The sequence below is a fragment of the Antechinus flavipes genome, chromosome 1 (genome assembly GCF_016432865.1).
Source record: "Antechinus flavipes isolate AdamAnt ecotype Samford, QLD, Australia chromosome 1, AdamAnt_v2, whole genome shotgun sequence".
Taxonomy (NCBI): domain Eukaryota; kingdom Metazoa; phylum Chordata; class Mammalia; order Dasyuromorphia; family Dasyuridae; genus Antechinus; species Antechinus flavipes.
In genome coordinates, this window is record NC_067398.1 from 607,493,400 (window position 1) to 607,515,428 (window position 22,029).

Sequence of the window (22,029 nt, forward strand, 5' to 3'; positions counted from 1 at the left end):
TCACCAGTGAGCTGGATCTTTGCCAAGATAAAGTGATTCAGAAAATTTGGGAACCATGACTGAGAAGATTGTGCACACTTGGGATTATTTAGAACTTGAATGGACTTCAGAATCAACCAGTCCAATCCCTTCATTTTGTAGATGTGGAAATTAAGATTCAGGGAGGTTAAACGAGAGCTTAATTTTTAATGCTTTACTGCACAACTTTGCAGGTGAGAAAACTACCTTTTCCAAAGTCACACAGGTTTCCAGAACAAGGTCATCTGACTTCAAATCACTCCCTTGCACCAACCCTCACCAGGAACAGTGTGAAAGCTGGGGAGAGAACCAGAAGATGTCCTTTTGAACTGTATTTAATATTTTCTGGTTGCTCTCAGAGTGCATCATGCCAAGGAATCCCATTTCATAACCAAAACAGAAGAGAGGAGGAAAACAGAAACATTTCCCCTCCATCTAAATGAAAATTTTTGACTTTCCCATAGAACGATGCTGTGCTTTCCATATTTAGCCCATCATCACCATCCCTTTCCCATGACCCTAAGTTATTGGAGGATGGCATCTCAGTCCATTTTATTTCCATTGATCTGTCAGACTTTGGACTAGATACAAAGGCATAATTCCAGGAGAACAGGAGAGTTCCAGTGCTCTGATGAATCAAAAGTAATACCCAAGTTGCAGATCGAAAAGAAGAGCTATTTAATTTTAGAAGAGTATTTCAAATGGAGATAGAAAGGCCAAGGGATAGTTTGGCAAGGAGACAGGTGTTTCCTGCTATGCTTTTATTGAAATGTGGTTGATTAAGACACTGGCTATGGATCAATGCAACAATTTATCACAGCTCCTGCCTTCAAAGATAGCAGTTTTGGTCAACATTAACCTTCTGCTCTCATTACCTTCCAAGAACCTGGGGCTGATTTCTCCCTGAGGCACAGAAACCAGCAATGACCCATTCCTTGGTGATCTTGAAGTTGGATAAGTCTAATGTAAACTCTCTAGGAGTTTTGGTTTGAGAGGAAATGTGTTGACTGATATCTAAGGAGTCAAGAAAGAGAAGGAAGGCACATCCACAGAATGGGATTTTAAAACTTTTTTCATTGGAGGAGGGAGGGGAAAAGTTAAATGAGTTGGTAGAAATAGCCAAATGTATGAGATGTAGCTCTTTGGACCATTACTTCATACTTCATACAATAAGACTGAATTAGTGGAAGGAGCATTGACTTAGAATCAGGGAGAACTCACTTAAATCCCACCATTCATGCTTCCTAGTGGGGTGATCATGGGCAAATCATTAAGTCTCTTCTGGCTTTCAGTTTTTTCTTCTGTAAAATGATTTTCTAAAACATGCATTTATCAAGCACCTTCTGTTTGCCAGGCACTATGCTTTACAAATACAACAATCCTTACTAGTGTCTTTTATCTTCCCCAAATTACCAAATGAGGACACTGAGGCAGGCAGTGGTTAAGTGACTTGAATTTAGGTTTTTCTGACTCTATCCACTAGATCACTAATTGCCTAGATGGAATTAATAATGCTTGCCTAGGAATCCTTCTCTGATGTCTTATGATGATGGGAGAGTGACTGATGACTCTTGAAGGCAAATCTGGCAGAGTATAATCTCTAGCAGGTCCTACTGAGCCAGAAAGGCTTTATATGTGGGCCCATGGACAGAGCTTATTTTCTGGTGAAGGATTAGTCTGGCTAAGCACAGAAAGAGCAGCCACTATTCAGTCAGGATGGTGTCATAGAGAATGTGTTAGATTTAGAGTCAGGAAAAACTCAGTTCAAATGTTACCTCTCAAAATCCTTGGTGTATGAGACCTTGAGTAAATCATAGCCTTTCTGAGATTCAGTTTCTTCATCTACAAAATGAAAATTATTATAATTACTGTTTGTAGGGTTGTTATAAGACTCAAGTGAGATCACCATGTGAATAAAATGCCTTGCTTAATGTCAATTATTAGGTGATAAATATTTTGGCTTTCCAATACCATTAAATAGAGAAAAATATGTCACTCAGTCAACAAGAATTTAAGTGCTTGCCACATTCCAAGCTTTATGCTAAGCACTGGGGATAACAAAGAAAGGCAAAAAACAAACAAAAAACACAGGCCTTAATACAACAATTCAGACAACATCAAAGGACTAATGATGAAGCATACTATCCTCATCCAGAGAAAGAACTGATATTATTTGAATACAGACTGGAGCATTTTTTAAAATTTCTTTTTATTTTATTCTAATGTTCTTATACAAAATCACTATTATGAAAATGTTTTACATGATTGCACATATAAAAGCTATGTCTGTTTGCTTATTGTCTCAGGGAGAGAGGAAAGAAGGGAAAGAGGAAGGGCTAGAATTTGGAATTCAAAACTTTTTAAATGTTTAAAAAATTGCTTTAACCTGCAATTGAGAGGAAAATACAATAAAAATGTAAAACATATATAAAAAATAAAAAAAATCAGATAGGCCTTACCTTTAGGGAACTCACATTCCAACAGGGAAATAATAATATGCCAAAAATTATGTAAATATAGTAGATATTCAGTATAAAGAGGGTGTAATCTCAGAGGAAAGGAAGGGAATGAGGAAGGACTGGTAAAAAGTTCCTTTGAGAAAGTAAGCTTGGAGCTGAATCTTGAAGGAAGTTAGGGTAGCCAGGAAGCTCACATTTGAAGGATATGTCTCACAGTTATCAGAGCATCTCCAAACATCAATCTGTTAATGAAAGAGCAAAATGTCATGGCACAGCATTTCCAAATATAGCCACGAGGGGGCTGTAGTTGTGGAGAGAGAAATGGCAGTCGTAATTGGCACGGATGTCTCAAAGCAAAAGGCAAGTCATGAGCAGTACTTATGGAGAGGAAAACGGGAGTGGAAGCTGGCACTGTTTCCAGTCAATGCCAATTACAAAAGGGGGAAAATAAAGTAGGAGGAAAACAGGTAGCAGGCTAGGGAATGGGTAGATGTTTACTGGTAACTTAAGGAACTTGACTAGTTGTCCATCAGTGTGGATTGACAGACACTCAAGACAAGATTTGACAATCTTATTGGAGACCTAGAGAGAGAGTCAGCCTAGAAAAGTGGGGATGCAGTGGATATAAAGGTTCTGCATGGTTGAAATGAGATAATAATGATTAAAAAAAACCCACCACCACCAAAAAACTGAGCAGTGGAAATGAATGGGCAGCTCCTTGGAGCTTGATTGCCCTTCCTGTCCCTCAGAGGCAGATTTTTTTTTGCCTTCAATACTTGGCTGTAACTGCCCAGACTAGAACGGCAACATTTTCAGCTTGAGCATTTATACCTTTGAAACTGGCAAATCTACAAATGATGGCTTGATTTGTCAGCTTGCTGATTATCTAGACTTATGGAAGTGATGGAGAATGTTAATACTGCAGATCAAAATTAAAACACTCCTTCATCCCAACTCAGAGAGCTGATTGTAAAACAGTACTCCGGTGGATGGATGAGATCTTTCTGACCTAAAGAGGGCAGCCCAAAGAGTGAAGAAACTTGAAAAATCCAGAAGCTGGCTCCATTCCTTGCCTTAAGTCCTGCCTAGGCTGCGATCAAAGTATTTAAAGCTAGAAGGGACTTCAAAATTGTCTGACTCAATCCCCTTAATTTACCGAAGAGATAGCATCTGTAGTATCTCTTCTATAAAAAGGGTTTCTTTTCTTTCCTGTTTTTATTTTTCAACCACACATGTAATTTTAATATTATAGAGAATTTTTAGAGAGGAATCTCCCTCTACAGGAGCAGATCTTCTATCTGTCCTGCAAATCTTAGTCCTAGAACATGATGGTGAGGCCCTGAGAGGGTTGCCAATTTGTCAGAGGGTTAGTGTTCATACAAGAAGAGTCTAAGATTCAACCACACTCATGCCCAGAGCAGAGGAGAGGCTCCATGGTTGGAATGGAGTGTGGTATAGGGAGATGTGGCACCTGGAGAACAAAATATAAAGGAAGAAAGATGCATTTGGATGATGATTTCAGCTATCTTACAGGCGCACTTGCCTCATAAAAGACTCTAAAGGAAGTCTTAAGTTTTCTCAGAAGACTAAGAAATGTGTCTCAGTTTAATATAACAATATATGAAAACCTATATGTTTGCTTCACCTTGGGAACTCCCAATAGGAGATTTCCATCCACCCATACAGATTGCAATTCATCTATAACTTAATGTCTTTGAGAGTTGCTTGAGGTCCACAGAGGTTAGAGAGTTTGCCTATGTCATTATTATCACTATCCATGAAATGAGCTAACTGTTCATCCCTGGTCCCTAAGAATTCCTATCCATTGTGGCACACTGCCTTTTGTGCTGGTTCAATAGTAAAACCAGGTCTTAAGATTTAATGATTGGGTCCCTTTTCCTCAGGCATATGGTAAAACTGGACTATGAGAAAAGAAAAACTATTTGGAGGTGGGAGGGGAAAAGAAAAGAAAAATAGTCTGAAAGGTGAAAGAATAAGGAATGAGAGAAGAGAGGTTCTACTTGGGGAGGAGTGCAAAGAAAGCTGGAAGAGATAAGAAAGAGAGAACTGGCTTCCTTAGATCACAAGACACTGACCCAAGCAAAGGGAGATATTCTGTAAATAGTAAAAGAAATCCCAATGCTGATTTAAATGTCATATAATTTGAAACCTATTTCCTGACCTACCTCTTGTGTGCCTGGCTTTAGGACTCAGCTGAAAGAAAAAATCCCAATCTGCTCAGAGAATATAATAGAAAGTGACCTTCATTTTTCTGTGTATCCAGAGGTTGATACTTTAACAATGGAGCCAGAGAGAGAGACAGAGATAGACAGAAAAACAGAGAGGGATGGAGGGAAAAGGAGACAGAGAGATAAGAGAGAGACATATACACAAATGACAGAGATAGAGACAAGAAGAGGCAGAGAAACAGAGACAGACTAGGGTGCTGTGTTGTGTGTATATCTATTTTGCAAATATATCAGTTAAAGAACCTCTCTTCTTACATATGTTCCCCCACCAAATATATATACATACAGAGACAGAATACATATATAAAGCTATCTAGGGTTCAAGGTATTCTGCAACTATATCTGCTCAGAATCAGAGCTCTCCAGCTGCTTGGATGTGCTTTTTACAAATCAGTCAGAAGACACAATTAGATCCAAACAAAGGCCTTTAATGAAAAATAAGACAAGTGGCTATAGAACATTCCCCTCATCAAGCTGGGGCACACTTCCACAAATAAACACACCATCTGTTGGAAGAGTAAACTCAAAAAGAGAACACACAGGAGGGCCACTGGGCCCGGGTGAACACAAGTACTCGGTACACATACATGGAGGGACAACTCTGGCCTATAGTGCTGCAGGGACCTTATTGGGGGCTAGGTTCTGCTGCTCCGTACCATTCTCTGCCTCTGGCAGCTAAGCTTTAGCTGGACTTTTCAGTCCAATGGACTTCACAAAGTTTGTGTGAACCCCGTTTGGCTCCAGAATAAGGCAGCTTCTGGTTATCTGCAGGCAAGAACCTTAAATGACATCCACCATGAGATGGAAGCCCAGTATGTGATGACAAAGTGTGACCCGGTAGTGTCCTTAGGTCTGTAAAAATTTCCCTGGCACCCTTCCTACTACAATCGGTTTTTCTCCCCCACCTCCATCCCCCACCCCACCAATGGGGATTTGGATCTACTTATTGAGGCCTTGAGACAGAAGATCTAATTTAGCAGGTTGCAAAACACTGCAGCAATTATGATCCCAAAGAGATTATTTTAAATGATAATTTCCTCGCCTGTATTTAACTGAACCATAAAAGCCACTTAGGAGAGAAAATGATTTGAGTACACATAGCCTGTGTACTCAGCCTATGAATTTCCATATCATATTCATGTCTTGCTGAAACTTGGTAAACATGTGGCTTCATCATTCTTTTTGCCTTTCAATTAGGTTCTTGCAAATGCAGCTTTTTGTTGTTGTTGTTGTATACACAGGAGGCCCTATTTCATTAAACTTTTTCTGCTGCATGGAGATTCTGGGGTAGAAGAAGATTAGATTAAAGAATGAAATATTATAAATCCTATATTCCCTTTCAATGGCAGGCTAAGCTGGTAAGGATTTACAGGTGCCTTATTTATGTGGGTTATTTTGCAGGGCTATGAAATTAGAGACCCTTGCCATCTCTCATGTCATTGTTTGTAATCCCAGGGCAAATAGTTCATATTTCTTAGGGCCTAGCTTAACAATAACAAAAATCTACCACTGACAATTTTCTCAAAGCTTCCAAAGTTTAATTTTTTTGATTTGTCTGTTGCTGAAAGTAAATACATTCCCTTCTCCATTCCAACTCTCTCTTTAGTAGAATAGTGTTATCAACCTGCATCTGACTTAAAGAAATAAACCTGGCAAAATCATGTGAGATTTTCCCTTTCACCCTCCCACCCCCATAGAAAAGAAAACAAAAATAAAAACAAAAAACAAACCCCAAACATCATATTTGTAACATATATACATAGTCAAGCAAATACAAATCCTTCCCCTGCCATCCTATCACCACCACCATCACTATCAATGGCCACACCTAAAAAGGTATATCTCATTCTACTTCTTTGAGTCTATCACCACTCTGAGGAGACAGATAACATGTATCATAAACTCCTGGATTCAGTTTGTTATTTCACTCAAAATTGTCTTTACAATGTTGTTTAATTGTTAAGTGTTTTTCTCCTGGTTCTGCTCATTTAACTCCACAGCAGTTCATACTAATCTTCTCAGGTGTCTCTGAAACCATCTCTTTCATAATTTCTTTAGTTCTTTCTTTTTTCTTTTTCTTTTTCTTTTTCTTTTCTTTTCTTTTTTCTTTTTTTTTTTGCTGAAGCAATTGGGGTTAAGTGACTTGCCCAGGTTCACACAGCTAGGAAGTGTTAAGTGTCTGAGACTAGCTTTGAATTCAGGTCCTCTTGACTTCAGGTCTGGTGCTCTATCCACTGCCCCTCTTTCATAATTTCTAATGGCACAATTACATTCATTACTTCCATGTAACATAATTTGTTAACTTATTCCAGATTTATGGACATTGGCCTTTGTTTCCAATTTTTTATGATCACAAAAGAGCTGTTAAAAACATTTTTGTGCATATGGATCCCTTTTCCTCTTTCTGTGATCTCTATAACATCACTTTTGTATAACTTTGGGGGCATAGTTCTCAAATGCTTTCCAGAATGGCTAGACCAATTAATTCATAGCTCAACCAACAATACATTAATATGTATGTTTTTCTCAAAATCCTTCCTACAATTGCCATTTTCCTTTTTTTAAATCAGTTTTGACAATAAAATAGGTATGAAAGAGAATCTCAAAGCTGATTAATTTGCATTTTTTCTAATTATTAGCGATCTGGAGTATTTTTTTGAAGTATCGCTGTTGATAGCTTGAAGTTTTTTTTTTTTAATTGTCTATTAATATTCTTTGATTCCTTCTCAATTGGAGAATGGCTCTTACTCTTATAAATTTCAATCAGTACTTTATATGTCTTTGGAATAAGTACTTTATCAGAGAAACTGGCTAGATATTTTCCTCCAGTTTATTGTTTTCCATTTAATTTTAGCTGTACTAATTTGTTTTTTGCAAAAACTCTTTTAAATTTTATTTTATTAAAAATGTCCCATTTTATCTTCTGTGATCTTCTCTATCCTTTGTTTGGACTACAACTCTTCTCTTATCCATACATTTGAAAGATAATTTCTTCCTTGCTTCTTTAATTTAGTTCATGATATAACCTTTTCTACCTAAGTCATACATTTTTAATGGATATAGTGTATAGTGAAAAGCACTGATCAAAATCCAATTTCTGCCAGATTTCTTTCCAGTTTCTCCAGCAGTTTTTGTTGTCCATAGCCAATAGCTTGGACTCTGGGGCTTATTGAATGCTGAGAAACAATGTTGATATACTTTTATATGTTGATATACTATACCATTGATCAGTCTCACTATTTTTTAGCCAGTACCAAATAATTTTGATAATTTTGGAGTAAAAAGGATAACTTTGAAGTAAATGTTGAGACTGAGATTGCTGGGGTCCCTTTCTTTAGTTTAATTTTTTTTCCCTTGAAATTTTTGGTCTTTTGGTCCATTAAATGAATTTCATTTTTTTTTCTGAATAAATAAACATAATGTAGTATTGCCATTTTCTTGTCATTTATTTATTGGCTCAGCCTGCCCTCTTTTGCTAATCTTCAGTCAGTTTCTCATTACCTATGGCTCCTAGTTACAAACACATTTAAGTCTCCTCCAGCTTTTAAAAAAAGCTTTTTTTGATTTGCCTATTCCTGATAGCTATAACCCAACATTTCTCCTTCTGTTTTGAGTCATCTATACTAGATGCCTCTATTTCGTGTCATCTTTCCTTTAAATGCTCTGTAATGTGGCATACAGCTTTATTATTCATTTGAAACTGTCCTCTCCGAAGTTAATGATCTCAAAAGTTAAAAAATCTAATGATCTTTTTTTCAATCTTCATTCTTATGAACCTCTCATCTGGTTTTGACAGAGTTAATCACTATTTCTTTCTGGATACTTTCTCCTCTCTAGGTTTCCAAGGTACTGCTCTTTTTGGGTTCTCTTCCCATCTATTGGACTGCTTTTTCCTACACTCCTTTACTAAATTTTCATCTAATAATTCTAGATATTCACTACCCTTATCCCCAAGCAGGGACGAGTGGGCAAATGTTTAACCATTGAATGTCAAAAAAAAGTACTCAGACATTTTAATGTTAATCTTATTATTAACACTTTCTTAAGTCCAGGGAACAGAACAATAAACCAAGCTCTGCCTTGTTTTTGCCTAGGTATAAAAGCCCATAATGAAAATTTAACAATCTGCTTTTGAGAACCGGTTCAAGTTAGCTTCAACTAGTTCTCTCTTCATCTCTCTTCTCTTTCTAAATTATCTCATCAGCTTCCTTCAGGTCTGTTATCATTTATATGTTGATAAGTAAAATCCATGTTTATTGATCCAGCCCTAATTTCTCTGTTGACCTTCAATTTCATATTTCCAACTGCTTATGGATGTCCCACACAAATCTCAAACTGGAAGTCTACATCTAAAACTCAGTATGTCCAAAATAGAAGTAATTATCTTTTCCCCAAAATCTTAACCTCCTCCTAATTTTCCTTTTATCATTTAAGATACCACCATACTCCAAGTTTACTCAAGATCTGCAATCTCAATGTAATCAACTCCTTACATGAAGTCAATCTAGTCTATCAATGAATCTTGTCATTTTTCACAACATCTCTGGTATAAGTCCCCCTTTGCTGTATTCACATCATGTTGGTATAAACCCTCATCACCTCTCACCTGACAGTTTTCTTATTGTTTTCCCTCTCTCAAGTATCTACCCTCTTCATTCTATCCTTCTCTCAGCTGCCAAAATGATGTTCCTAAGGCATGACCAGGTCACTCTCTGTATTATACTACATGTAGTATACTACATTATACTATAATGTGATCCCTATTTCTTTCAGGATCAAAAATAAACTCTTATGGTATCCAAAGGCTTTCATAACCTGGCATCTTCCTAACCTTTCCAATCTTCTTATATTTCAGTTTATGTACTCTGGGTTCCAGCTACAGAAATTTTCTTATTTTTTCTCACATGTGACACTCCATGTCTGAATTCCATGTCTTTCATTGGTTGTTCTGTCATTTATATCTTTTATCCCTGATTTCAATCTAAATTCAGAAAATGTAGACCAAAACAAATCCAAACAAACAAAAAACCAACTCCCCAAACAGTTTCTCCCTTTTAAGGAGCTCAAATTGTAATAGAGGAGATAGCAAGCAAACTCATACATACAAATGTATGTACAGTCTAAAGGGGAGGTAGGGGATTGGGGTAAATGGGAAAGGTCACTTTCAGATGGTAGGATATGAGCTGAATAATAAGGAGCCACTGGAGTTTACTGAGTAGGGAAGTACTAGGGGTGGGGAGGAGAAACGAGGGAAGGGGATAAACAGACTTGTATTTTAGTAATTTACAGGAGGAGGATAAAGTTCAGGGCAGGGACTGGGGGAACAATGCAGTTATTAAATGTGACTCTCTATGCAACTCAGTTTTTTCATCTGTGAAAATGTTTTGCTTTGATTAGATTATTTTCTTAGGCCCTTTGAGTGCTAGGGACTATAGCTCTCAATCCTAAATCCTTCTCTTACATAGTATTAGAAAACAAATTTTCTCTTGTTCCCTGGATAATAGATGTAAAAAGTAATCCAAGTAGTAGTGGAAACCTGTCATGGAACACTTTTTTAGGGGCTATCTTGAGTTATGATTTCATTTTATCAATAGGCCTTCATTTCAATTTATATGTGATTATTGAAAAGAGAATATAAAAGGATTTAGTGAAAGGGAAACTGATTATTGCTAAATTTCTCTGCAAAGTAAGCCACTGCAGGGAATTCCAGTCCACAAATACTATCACAGACTGTGAAATGGCAGTTTGCCGCTGTCATACAGCAGGAGGATTGCTCTTTGCTTCCTTCTAAGTTTGCCCTTTTTTTTTTTTTTTTTTTTTTTTTGCAGGCAATCAGTAAAAATGACAGGAGGGCAGAGTTGGACCCTAATTAGCATGTGATTGCTGTCTGTGAGACCATTAATAAAGACAAGACTGTCTGCCAACAAGGACTGTTTTCAGTAAGCATGCTTTTGCAGAGAGAGAAATTGGTTAAGGCCTTAGTATTTTTCAAAATATTTCCCAAAGATTCAGGTGGCAGAACCTTTTTTTTTTCTCAAAGTTAAAGAGTATCATAGTACCTCCTTTTCCACAGAGGCAGAGAAACTGGGGCCTTCAAGGCCTTCTCTTGCAACTGTTCCTTTAGAGATGAGGAAATAAGAGCCCACATTTGATGTGATTTTGCCAAGCTGAGACAAGATAAACCTTGTTGTTCATGTCATGGTTGAATTGGGGGAAGAGCCTTAAAAAGATAGAGGAGAATGGAATGATTAGATAATAAGACTCTCTTATTTGGAACCTTCCAGATCATACCTCCAAAGGCTTTTCTGTGGGACAGGGAATAGGCTCCCATTCAGGGAGAGGGATTAGTTCAGTGAGGACTGGAATAAGGTCCAGAAAAGGTTAAAAAAAAAAAAAAAAAAAAGCACCAAAGCCAGCATTTTCTGATTGTTGACTTTTGCATATGTTGGAATGCCAGCATTAACACACACCAAAAAAAACTAGATTGACTCATTCAGCATCTAGAAATAAAACTTTCAACTTTCTAGGACTCAAGATCATCTAATGAAAGATATCTTGATAAGTATCTTGATAAAGATAAGGACTGAAGGGTTTGATCCAGGAACCTCCTTAAACAGACCATTCCTGCTTTACATAAGTGAACAGTTCTGCAGATCTCTATATAAGGCTGTTTTTATTTATTTATTTTATTAATAAGACAATTTTTAGAGAAAACACTATTTCAGGGACAGAAAGTGAGAGCAGGAGGAGAAACACATGGGGGCCCAGCTTCACCCCAGAGGAAAAGGCAGAAGCAGAGGGCCAAATATGGACACACTCATGAGAAGACTCAGGGCAATAGGCAATACGTTGGGGCTAGGGACAGACATGCAATACCTAACGGCAGATGAATGGAAGACATTCGTGTTGGGGTGGGCAGGCAGAGTGGGCGAAGGTCTCACCTCTTTGCATGGGAGGTCCCAAGCCAAGCCCTCATTATTCTGTTTTTACTTGAAAAGTTTTTTAGGTTTTTTTAGTTGTTTTTTTTTTTTGTTTTTGTTTGTTTTTTTTGGCGGGAGAAGTTTGGGAGATAAAAGTGGTTGGTGGGAAGCTGTGGAGCTGAGGGGCAGGAATAGAGAGAGAGTACAGTACTGTACAGAAAAGTTAACATAGGTATGTAGAGGTGTGGGGGTAGTTTTTTGGAATGCAGATTTCTTCCTTTTTTTTTTTTTTTAATAACTTTTTATTGACAGAACCCATGCCAGGGTAATTTTTTACAGCATTATCCCTTGCCTTCACTTCTGTTCTGATTTTTCCCCTCCCTCCTTCCCTCCATCCCCTCTCTCAGATGGCAAGTAGTCCTATACATGTTAAATAGGTTGCAATATATCCTAGATACAATATATGTGTGCAGAACCTAACAGTTCTCTTGTTGCACAGGGAGAATTGGATTCAGAAAGTAAAAATAATCTGGAAAGAAAAACAAAAATGCAAGCAGTTTATATTCATTTCCCAGTGTTCTTTCTTTGGGTGTAGCTGCTTCTGTCCATCCTTGATCAATTGAAACTGAATTAGCTCTCTTTATCGAAGAGATCCACTTCCATCAGAATACATCCTCAAACAGTATCGTTGTTGAAGTGTATAATGATCTCCTGGTTCTGCTCATTTCACTCAGCATTAGTTCATGTAAGTCTCGCCAATCCTTTCTGTATTCATCCTGCTGGTCATTTCTTACAGAACAATAATGGAATGCAGATTTCTTTCAAAATTTTTTACTAAAGTCAAATTCATATGATGTGAATTTACATAAAACAAAAACTGTCTGTAATCTCTGACCCAGAAATTCAGGTTCAGAGTAAGATAGGAGCCTAGACATTAGAGGAGAGCAAAATTGGGGCTGATGGGGGAACTCCCACTCCCGGTAAGAATGTTTCAAGCTTATCCTATCACTATTCTTGAGACCAAAAAGAGTGATAACTTGCCCTAAGAGAGCAAGAGGTAGTTTGCTTCCTTCATGTAGGGTTGGAGAAATTCAAACAGAAATCTAAAAGGTGCCTGGTTCTTTATTATTATTAATTATATTATCTATTAATTATTTATTAATATTAATTATGTTATTATTATTATTTTGTTTTGAAAAAATAAATTTCTCTTGGAGCCAGCTCACCAGCCCTTAAATAGGAAATAAAGTTCCTAAAGGAAATGAGTGTGATAATTTGGATTTATGCAACATCTCCTTTCTCAGTCCCTATGGACTGTCACACACTATACCCAGTCTTTCTCTGGGGCAATTAGAGCTTACCTTCTGAGTGGAACTCCACCCAAACAGCTTCAGATTTTAGCTATGGGTTTCCCCAATTACATAATCATAGAGATGTGGGCTGATAAAATTGGTAAAATTTGGGTTAAATGTTATAGTGATTATGGTTTGGGCAAATACTGCCATCAGTTTGAATAGGTATTCTGGGAAGGGAGGCAGAAGGGAGAGGCAGACAAAGCCCTCTGTCTTGTTAGATAGGAGTGAGCTTTGAGTGTGGCCCTGAAATATGGACTTGATAAGAGTGTAAATTGATGACTGGCCCATGGTGGGGAGCTAGTAAAACTATACAGGGAAATTCAGCACCAAGGCTCTCTCCCTTGCCATTGCATTTTCCCTCTATTTCTGTGGCAGAGACTAGTCAGGAACAATTTGCTTTCAACTGAGAAGTAGTCGGATATATCTTCACCATGCTTTTCTGGAGCTACCTGAACTCATGTTCATATTGCCACTTTATAGCAGGCACAGACCTCCTTCCTGAGGGCACTGATACACTATATCATTGACGTAATGCTTGATGGGGCCTTTGCCTTTGATGATGGCCCATCTGATGGCAACTCAACTCTAAGAAAGTCTTAAGGTCCAACCTGCTCGGTCAAGTTTTGGAGAATATACTGAGTGGGGAAAACCTATGGAATTCCAGGCCCAGTCTGGATGGAATAAGTTACTACCATTTGCTTCCCCACAATCTAAGAAGAAAAACCAGACATTTACTACATATTTTGGAGAACCCATATTCATCACCTAGATCAAGTGGATGGCTCCCACTTAACTTTCAACTCTGTCCCTTGCAAGTAGAGCTCAGAGCAGGCTATGATTGTGGCAGATAAGAGTAGGCTGTCTTAACAGTGTCATCTTTTGGGTTCTTGGGACCCTTCAAGGCTTATGTTTCTGGAGATCTGTTCATAAACACCACGCTGAGTATATCCTTTGGCAGGCACCAAGAGGTGCCCAGGGTAAGCTATTGTTAAGAATCTGGAGTTCCAAAATTTCCTAGGACACTCACTCCTTAAGTTGCTTCTGAAAAACAGTTGCTTGCCTCTTCCTAGGGAGGCTACTGAACTAATGGCACAAGGTCATACCATTAATCACACTTTGCCCAGAGCTGCCTATTGTGGGCTGTTGGTACAAGATGGTTCCTCTTAACAAAATGGGTAGAACACAAGAGGATTCTATTGCTAAATGGAAATGGCACATCAGAAGCCATGCTTCCCTCTGGTATTGATACTTTTCACAAAAATTCTGCCAGAGACAGAGGTATGGTCCAGACCTTTGAATGCTATCTATTCTTCTGGTCCAGTGGGCCCTCACCTATAAGGAATTAGCTCCTGATAAAAGCAGTTTTGCCTAGTTAATTGATAACTGCATCCATTACAAGAAAGGTTTATGCAGCTGGACTAAAACAGCCACTAATCTGCTAGCAGGAGAAAGCAGAGATCCTAGAAAGTCCTTCCAGTCTGCTGAGCTTCAGACAATAAGGCTAATACTAAGAGAACCTTGAGGAGTAAAGCAGAAAAGATCTTCATCTGTACTAGTTTCTGGACGATGATTATAGGTCTGACCAACTAGACTTGGGCCTGAAGAACACAGGGTTAGATAATGAAAGCCTCTCCTCTTTGGGGTCAAGATTAGTGGAAGAATTTTGCCAATACCTCCTATTGCATAGTTTGCATATATTGCATAGTTATTTGTAGTACATGTCAGCATTTATCAGTCATCATATGCTAAATGACCAAGTAGGATTTATAACAACAGCAGAGGTTGAGAAGTAATGCCAGGGTTAATTTGGACCTTTGGGTGATGTTACCATACTGTGTGGGACCATATAATCCCCCTCACTAAGGACAAAGCAGATATTCCTAATCTAAGTTGCTCTCAACCTGTCGTCAACTAACAAGATGGCATTCTTCTAGCTAGGGACAAGAAATGTGTCCCTCCTGATTCACAGATGTGTCCTTATGCATCTGACTACCCTTCCAGAAGTTATGTCTGCAACAAATCAGTACTGGTATGGACAACATATGAGCTCTTTGGTTCAATGGTTTCTTGGAGTCTCTAGGAAGATGTATCTGCTAATAATAGACTATTTTTTACTGGGGTTCTGGCTGACTCTCCAACCTTTCTTTATTCCTTCCTAAGTTCAGAGGCCTTAAGGTCTTTGTCCCCTCGGAGGCTTCCATATTTGGAGAAGTAGCTCCAAATTCCAGGCTGCCCCTCCTCCAGGATAGTTCATGGAACTCTCCCAAAAAAGGTTTGAGCTGGGAGGGGATTAAAGAGCGGTATCATGGGGGTGGCCCTTAGCTTTCTAACAGAATTAGAGAAATGAAATTCTGGCTGTGGTGAGTTTGTATTGACCCGAGGGGATCCCTTAGTTGACTTTGTGATTATTCTGAGTCACTACACACAGGTGAGAGAGATCTTTTTTAGCCAGTGTGGAAGAAAAGGATAGCTCTTTCATAGAGGCCTCTTAAGGACGTAAAGATTTTGTATCACATCTCTGATGTGACTCTTGGAAAGGAGGAGGCTTTAGCAGACAACTGGGAATACTGAATATATGGCTGTACAGGGAGAATCTCAGTATCAAATTAGATCGGAGAACAGGTTGTATGTAAGAGGCTTAAGACCTCTTAGTCATTTTACTTTACAGATGACCTTGCTGTCTGAACTCTACTGGGAATGTCCATCATGTGGCCCTGATGTGACTGGAGCTGCCCCTGCTCATTATTACTGCTTCCCATCAGGAAAAGAAATCCGAAGGCATAATTATCTGTGCTGTGTTTCTGATATTCTTGGTGCTGCTCTGATTCTCTGTCACCACCTTGTATAAAGAGACCCCTGGGAACTGCAGGATTTAACATCACTCACTACATGGACCAGGAAAGGACTTGAGACTTGATACTTCTACAGTGGAGAGGGGTGGGACCAATCTGTTACAACATTAAAGGGATAGAATCATCTCACAGAGAGTATGTACTCAGAACAAAAATGGGGAGAACCATAGTCAGGGAACTATATACTCATTAAGTACATGGGTCATCAGTGGAATACATATTCTACTTCTGGGCTTCACATGAGTTGTTAGGACCCTTACTAACTTATTCATGTTCCCTAGAAAATGAATTATGGTGGATTTTTCCTTTTCTACCCATAGCATGTCGGCTAAGTGGCAAGTGGATGGAGAGGGGGACGAGTCAGGAAGGCTCCTTTTCCTGAGTTCAAATCTGGCTTAAGACACTTACCAGCTATATGACCCTGGGCAAATTATTTAACCCTTTTGACCTCAGTTTCCTCATCTATAAAATGAACTGGAAAAGGAAATGCAAAGCACTCTAGAATCTTTGCCAAGAAACCCCCAAATGGGCTCATGAAGAGTCAGATGTGCTGAAAACAACAACAAACCCACAGCATAAAGAAGCATAAAACCAAATAGTAACCAGGTTAGGGAAATCAGCACTTTATCCTATAGAATTGATCATTTAAAGGGCTGTGACAGTGTTTGTGATCTTGTTTCAGACAATAATAATAGCTAACATTTCTATAACACTTTATTATCTCCTCTGATCCTCACAATACCCCTGGGAGATAGGGACTATTATCTCTATTTCATAGATAAGGAAAGTATTGCAGAATTTTAAGTGACTAAGCCAAAATCATATAGCTAGCAAGGGTCTGAGGGTGGATTTGAATTCAGGTTTTCCTAACTCCAGTCCTGGTGCACTAACTACTCCACTACATAACCTCTAGTTATGTAATCCTGGGGAAGCCATTTACTCTATCTGGACTTCAGTTTTCCCGACTATAAAATGGGGATCAGAATAGTACCTACCTCTTAGAGATGTAAGAATCAAACATGAGACCCTTTCCACTTTTTCTCCCATGGCCTCCTCCCTGACTTTGCCCTGTCCTGTTATGGACTATTTTTCCAGAACTCTTAATGCTAGTTTTGTGGCAGAACACTGAAAGCCACTTCTAAAGAGCCAATGTATTGATGTTGGAATAAGCATATGGTTGACTAATATGCCTACTCTTAAAGTCCACTCATTTGAATGCCTAATCTCTTGTTATTAGGGGCAGAAGAGGTAGTCAAACAATAGCTTCATTTTAGAGTCACATTTCATCTAAGTCTCTGTCATGATCCCAGAGAGTAGAGAATGTACACCAATACTGAAGTACTTCAGAGAAAAGGGCAAATGTTCTCAGTGGGGACTCTGCTTGACAGATCAGAGAATGTAATTTAACTCCTGGATCACCAGAGACCTTGGACCTTTATTTCAGGCTTGATAAACTGTCAAAAATCCCAAAGTTTCTTTCTGATTTGATAGCTCCCATTAGGAGCAAACCTTACTGGGCTTTGGGAACTAAACTTCTCTTTTCAAGGCTTTGTAGAGGACAGATTCACCTCTTAACCATTCTTCCCTAGGAGCTGCCTCTAAGATGACTTTTTACATCAGTTAAATAGCTTAAAATGCTATCTCCTTTCTTGTTGAAGTTTGCATTTTGGCAGGTTAGCTTGATCCCCTGCCTCTGCATTTGCCTTTTATGCTTAAAGAACATGATTTATATCATCTTAGTTTTTTCTTCTTTCTTACTCCTTTGGCACTTTCTGTGGCTGATAGGTGAAAGTGCCAAGTGATTAAAGAATTTAAGCATCCTATTCTTGTAGGCTCCTTATATTGTGACCATCTATCAACTTTTGCCATTTCATATAAAAAAAAAAGAAAATGAGTTGTAGGCACAAAGGTCATGTAGGGCTTGGATTGAATTTGACCACAAATCTCTCTTTGAACTCTTTTTTTCAAGATGATCCAAGAATAAATCTTAAGGTAATAGAAAGGGCTATTCCTGAAAGTGAGAAATTGATGGGGATTCCTTTCCCAAAGTAAAGCACACAAATGTATTCTTTAACTGTGTCCTGAATTCCTGAGTTCTAGTTCAGGATTCTTTCTACTACAAACTTTCTTAGTCAATCAATCAACATACATTTATTAAGCACTTCCTAAGTTCAGAACACTGAGCTAAAAGACGCAGGTACAAATACATGCAAAAAGATTAACAAAGAATAGATTAGAATTAGAATTAGAATAGAAAGTTCTATTCTAATGAGGAAGTTAATACATAAAAAGAAACCAAAAAAAGAGTAAAAGTAGAAAGGGGGAAGATACCTGAGCGGAGGCAATGATAGGAATGTCTTCAGGGGTCTCAAACTTCGGCCCGCGGGCCAGATGCAGCAGCTGAGGACGTTTATCCCCCTCACCCAGGGCTGAGGGACAGTGAACTGGCCCCCTATTTAAAAAGTTTGAGGATCCCTAAATTAATTGTAGCCTGGTAGGGAATGAAGAAATGACTGATCCAGGCTTTCTCCTTAAATGAATGTTCTGAGAAGATTCTACCATCCTCCATTCAGAGGAAAGGGCCTCTGGAAATGGAAAGTTCTATTTTTTTATCTTCTTTTCTCAGCTGTCTCATTTGATATAGGGTTACCATGATCCTTTACCCCTCATTCCATGTCTAGGAATTGTTTCATGCTCTACTTTCCATCTCTTTTCCAATGCAAATAGAACCAGAAATGAAGTCATGATTCCCTGATTCTTGATCCAAAATCACCTATCTGCTAGGCTATGCAAAGAAATCCAGGTTTGATAACAGTACCTTTTTTTTTTTTTCTTTTCTGTCTTGTATTATTTTTGAGTGTCTAGCATAGTGCCTTTCATAAAGCGCTTAGTCAGTGTTGGATAGGTGAATAAATAAATGAGTGGGGAAATACTTCTGCACTTGAATTTCATTTCTACAGGATCCTCAAGTGGGACTCTGTCAAGATATTTTTTCCTCCCTCTTTTTCCCCCTCCTTCTCCCCCTCTTCTGCCTTAGGAACTTTCCTTTATCCAGCAACTTTCATTCTTAACTCCCCTTCCCCCGCTTCCTGTCCCCTCACAGTATCTCCATGTATTGAGGGAAGAATAACTTGGTCTCAAGAACCTTTGTTTGCTAGGTCATGTGTACTGGATGGTATATGCATCTGTGTGGTTGAGACAATATTTACTTTTTAAGCACCAACCTATATAAATATAGCAGGGCTTTTCATGAAGACCAACTACTTGGTGATGAATTCTTTAGCCATGGCAACCTGTGAAACAAATAAAAATACAAAATGGCCCTCAGAGTGTCCTCTGCTACCCCTTCTTCTTTTGTAATGATAGTGGCAAAAAGGATATAAAGGAATATTAAGACTCAATAGTTGGTTTTTAGATTAGGCAACTTTTAATTTTCCTTTTTTTCTAGGCATAGAGACCCAGATTAGGAAGAGAATAAACATGTAAATAGTGTCTACTATGTCCCATGCTAAGCTAATATCATCTTATTTAATTCTTACAACAATGCTGTGAGGTAGGTGTATTGAAAACTCCGTTTTACAGTTGAGAAAACAGGTTAAAATTTGTCTAAGGCCGGCTTTAAATCCTATTCTTCCTCACTCCAGTCACTGTACTCTATCCACTGTAGCACCAGTAGTCTCTGATCAAGGCCTCCATGTCAATCAGCAATAGCATTGACCCATAGGTAACTGTAGCACCTCCATTCCAGGCAAAAGTGGGAGATAGTCTCAACAAAAACTCCCCCAAAACCAGCAAAATAAAACAAATACATAATTTTTGACAGCATTTTAGACACTCACATTAGAAAGCTAATGAATCCTTATTTCCCTGGCTCCCCTCTCACTTTTTGCCTTCCCTCTGAGATAATCTTCCCTTTATATTATATATCTTTTATATATAGAATGTTGCCTTTTTTACTAGAATGTGCCCTCTTTGAGGGTAGGGACACTGTTTTTTTGTCTGAATGATTAGTTCAGACAGTGATTATATTTAGAAAGAAAAATCTTCTTGAGATAAGGACTATATGCTAGTTTTATCTCATCGTTTTATATCTGCCCCAGGACTTTGCACAATGTTCTATACATCATAGGTGCTAATTAAATTTTTGTTGAATTGACCTGAATTTACAAAAGATTTCAATTATCAACATGCCTATTAGTGTATGTATGGTGATTTATTTGTGTCTAGAAAGATATCTATCATAGGAAATGAACTTTGAGTTCTTTATCAATTGGGATTTTATTGTTGTTATTCAATCATATCTGACTCTTTGGGACCCCATTTGAGGTTTTCTTGGTAAAGATATTGTAGTGGTTTGCCATTTTCCTTTTACAGCTCATTTTATAGAAGAGAAAACTGAGGCAAACAGGGTTAAGTGATTTACCCAGAGTCATATAGTTAGTAGGTGTCTAAGGCCACATTTGAACTCAGATCTTCTTGATTCCAGATCCAATGTTCATCCATTGCACTACCTAACTGTCGACATCAGTGGGGAATGGATTTGTAGAAATCACTTCCCATGTTTGTTAAATTTCATTTGTGATCAATGGGAGACATCTGCTCGCTGAGAGTTGCCTCATTCCTGATTGCTATATTTAGTGAGAATCACATAGTTTTAAGACTGTCTATAAACATTAACTTAGCAGTTGGTATTCTAAATTTGAGATCTTTGTCCAACAATCAGTGGGTAAGTTGGCAAACTGCTAGAAGAATTGAATTGTTTCAATTTTTAGTATTTATACCATAAATAAGAGAAGACCAAGTTGTAATAGAAGGGGAATTGTCACACTTGATTTTATTGTATCCAAAAAGTTATAAGCAACATAAAAACTTCACACTTGTATATCTTTGTGTACCTTTTAGAAAAGAATTCAAAGGCATTGAGCATGGAAAGTCCCAAATAATATCACAAAGTAGAAGATGATTATGTTTTAAAAGTCAGGAAATGACTAACTACTCTGGGAGTCATTACTGAATCAACTGTGTGTATAATCAGTCAAACAACTTGTTAAGAGTAAAGACACTCATTATCATGAAAATAAAAGAATAAAAAAGAAAACAATTTGGTATGCAACTTTTTGAAAAAAACATTTAAAAAAAATTTTAATAAACATGGCATTGGTGTTGAAATTGGGAAATAGATGGAGGAAAGGATATCAACACTGGTTATAAAAAATTCATAGAGAATTTTAATATAAATTAATTTTTTATAATAAAGAGATTAGTAATTTTTCAGTCATGTCCAACTCTTTGTGACTCAATTCAGGGTTTCTTGGTGAAGATAAGAAAATGGCTTCCATTTTCTTCTCCAGTTCATTTTATAGATGAAGAACTAATGTAAATAGGGTTAAGTGATGGGCCCAGGATCACCCAACTAGTTAGCATCTGAGGCTGGATTTGAACACATGAAGAGATCAGTCTTTCTAACTTCAGATCCTCTACTCTTAATCTACAGTGACACTTAGCTGCCCAATAAAGAGAACAAAGCAGCCTAAAACATGCCTGAGCAAACAACTGAATTGTATACCAAGTAGAAAGGATAACACTGAAATAGAACATTAATTTTCTATAAAATTTTATGCAAAAGGCTTGTGTAAGATTATGAACAGTATCACCTCAGGAAGCAAGATGATAAGTGAAGAAAAATGACTTTTTAAGTTATAGTTATAGTTATATAGTATATAGTTATAGTTAAGTTATAGAAAAAGCATCCACCCACATCATTACAGGGAGTTTTCCCATTTAGAAGTGCCCCTTAACAATTAAATCACAGGACCAATCTCTATCCTCAAAGAAAGCTCAGAGTTCTGAATTCTAGAGACTGAGAGATCCTACTAAGCAAAGTCATGCGGAAAGCATCCAGGCATGAAACTGGAAGGACTAAACAAAGGGAAGAAAAGATCTGCAAAAATATTCTAACATTCTTTTTTTACTCTGGGAAAGTGGAACCTCCCCATTTGAACTGTAATATTACAGGCCCAGTTCTACTTACCAAAAAGCACTAATGTAAAAGTAAACAAAAGAAAGAATGGAAAAGCAGCATAGTGTACAAATAAAAAAAAAGTTTTTATTTTTTAAGAAAACATAGTATTGGTGCTGAAAATGGAAAATAAATGGAAGACAGATTATCAACACTG

General features: G+C 37.8%; 1 long non-coding RNA gene across 2 annotated transcripts in view; it reads left to right on the forward strand.

Annotated features, from left to right (window-relative positions):
• The window catches only part of LOC127544390 (uncharacterized), a 60,175-nt gene that overhangs the window by 25,254 nt on the left and 12,892 nt on the right, over nt 1-22,029 (forward strand). Inside the window, exon 3 of one of the 2 annotated variants that reach the window (XR_007949433.1) lies at nt 10,555-12,032. The exons of the other annotated variant lie outside the window; for it this stretch is intronic. This is a non-coding gene — a long non-coding RNA (uncharacterized LOC127544390). Of the gene's footprint in view, nt 1-10,554; nt 12,033-22,029 lie in introns of those variants that run through there. 2 annotated transcript variants of the gene reach the window in all.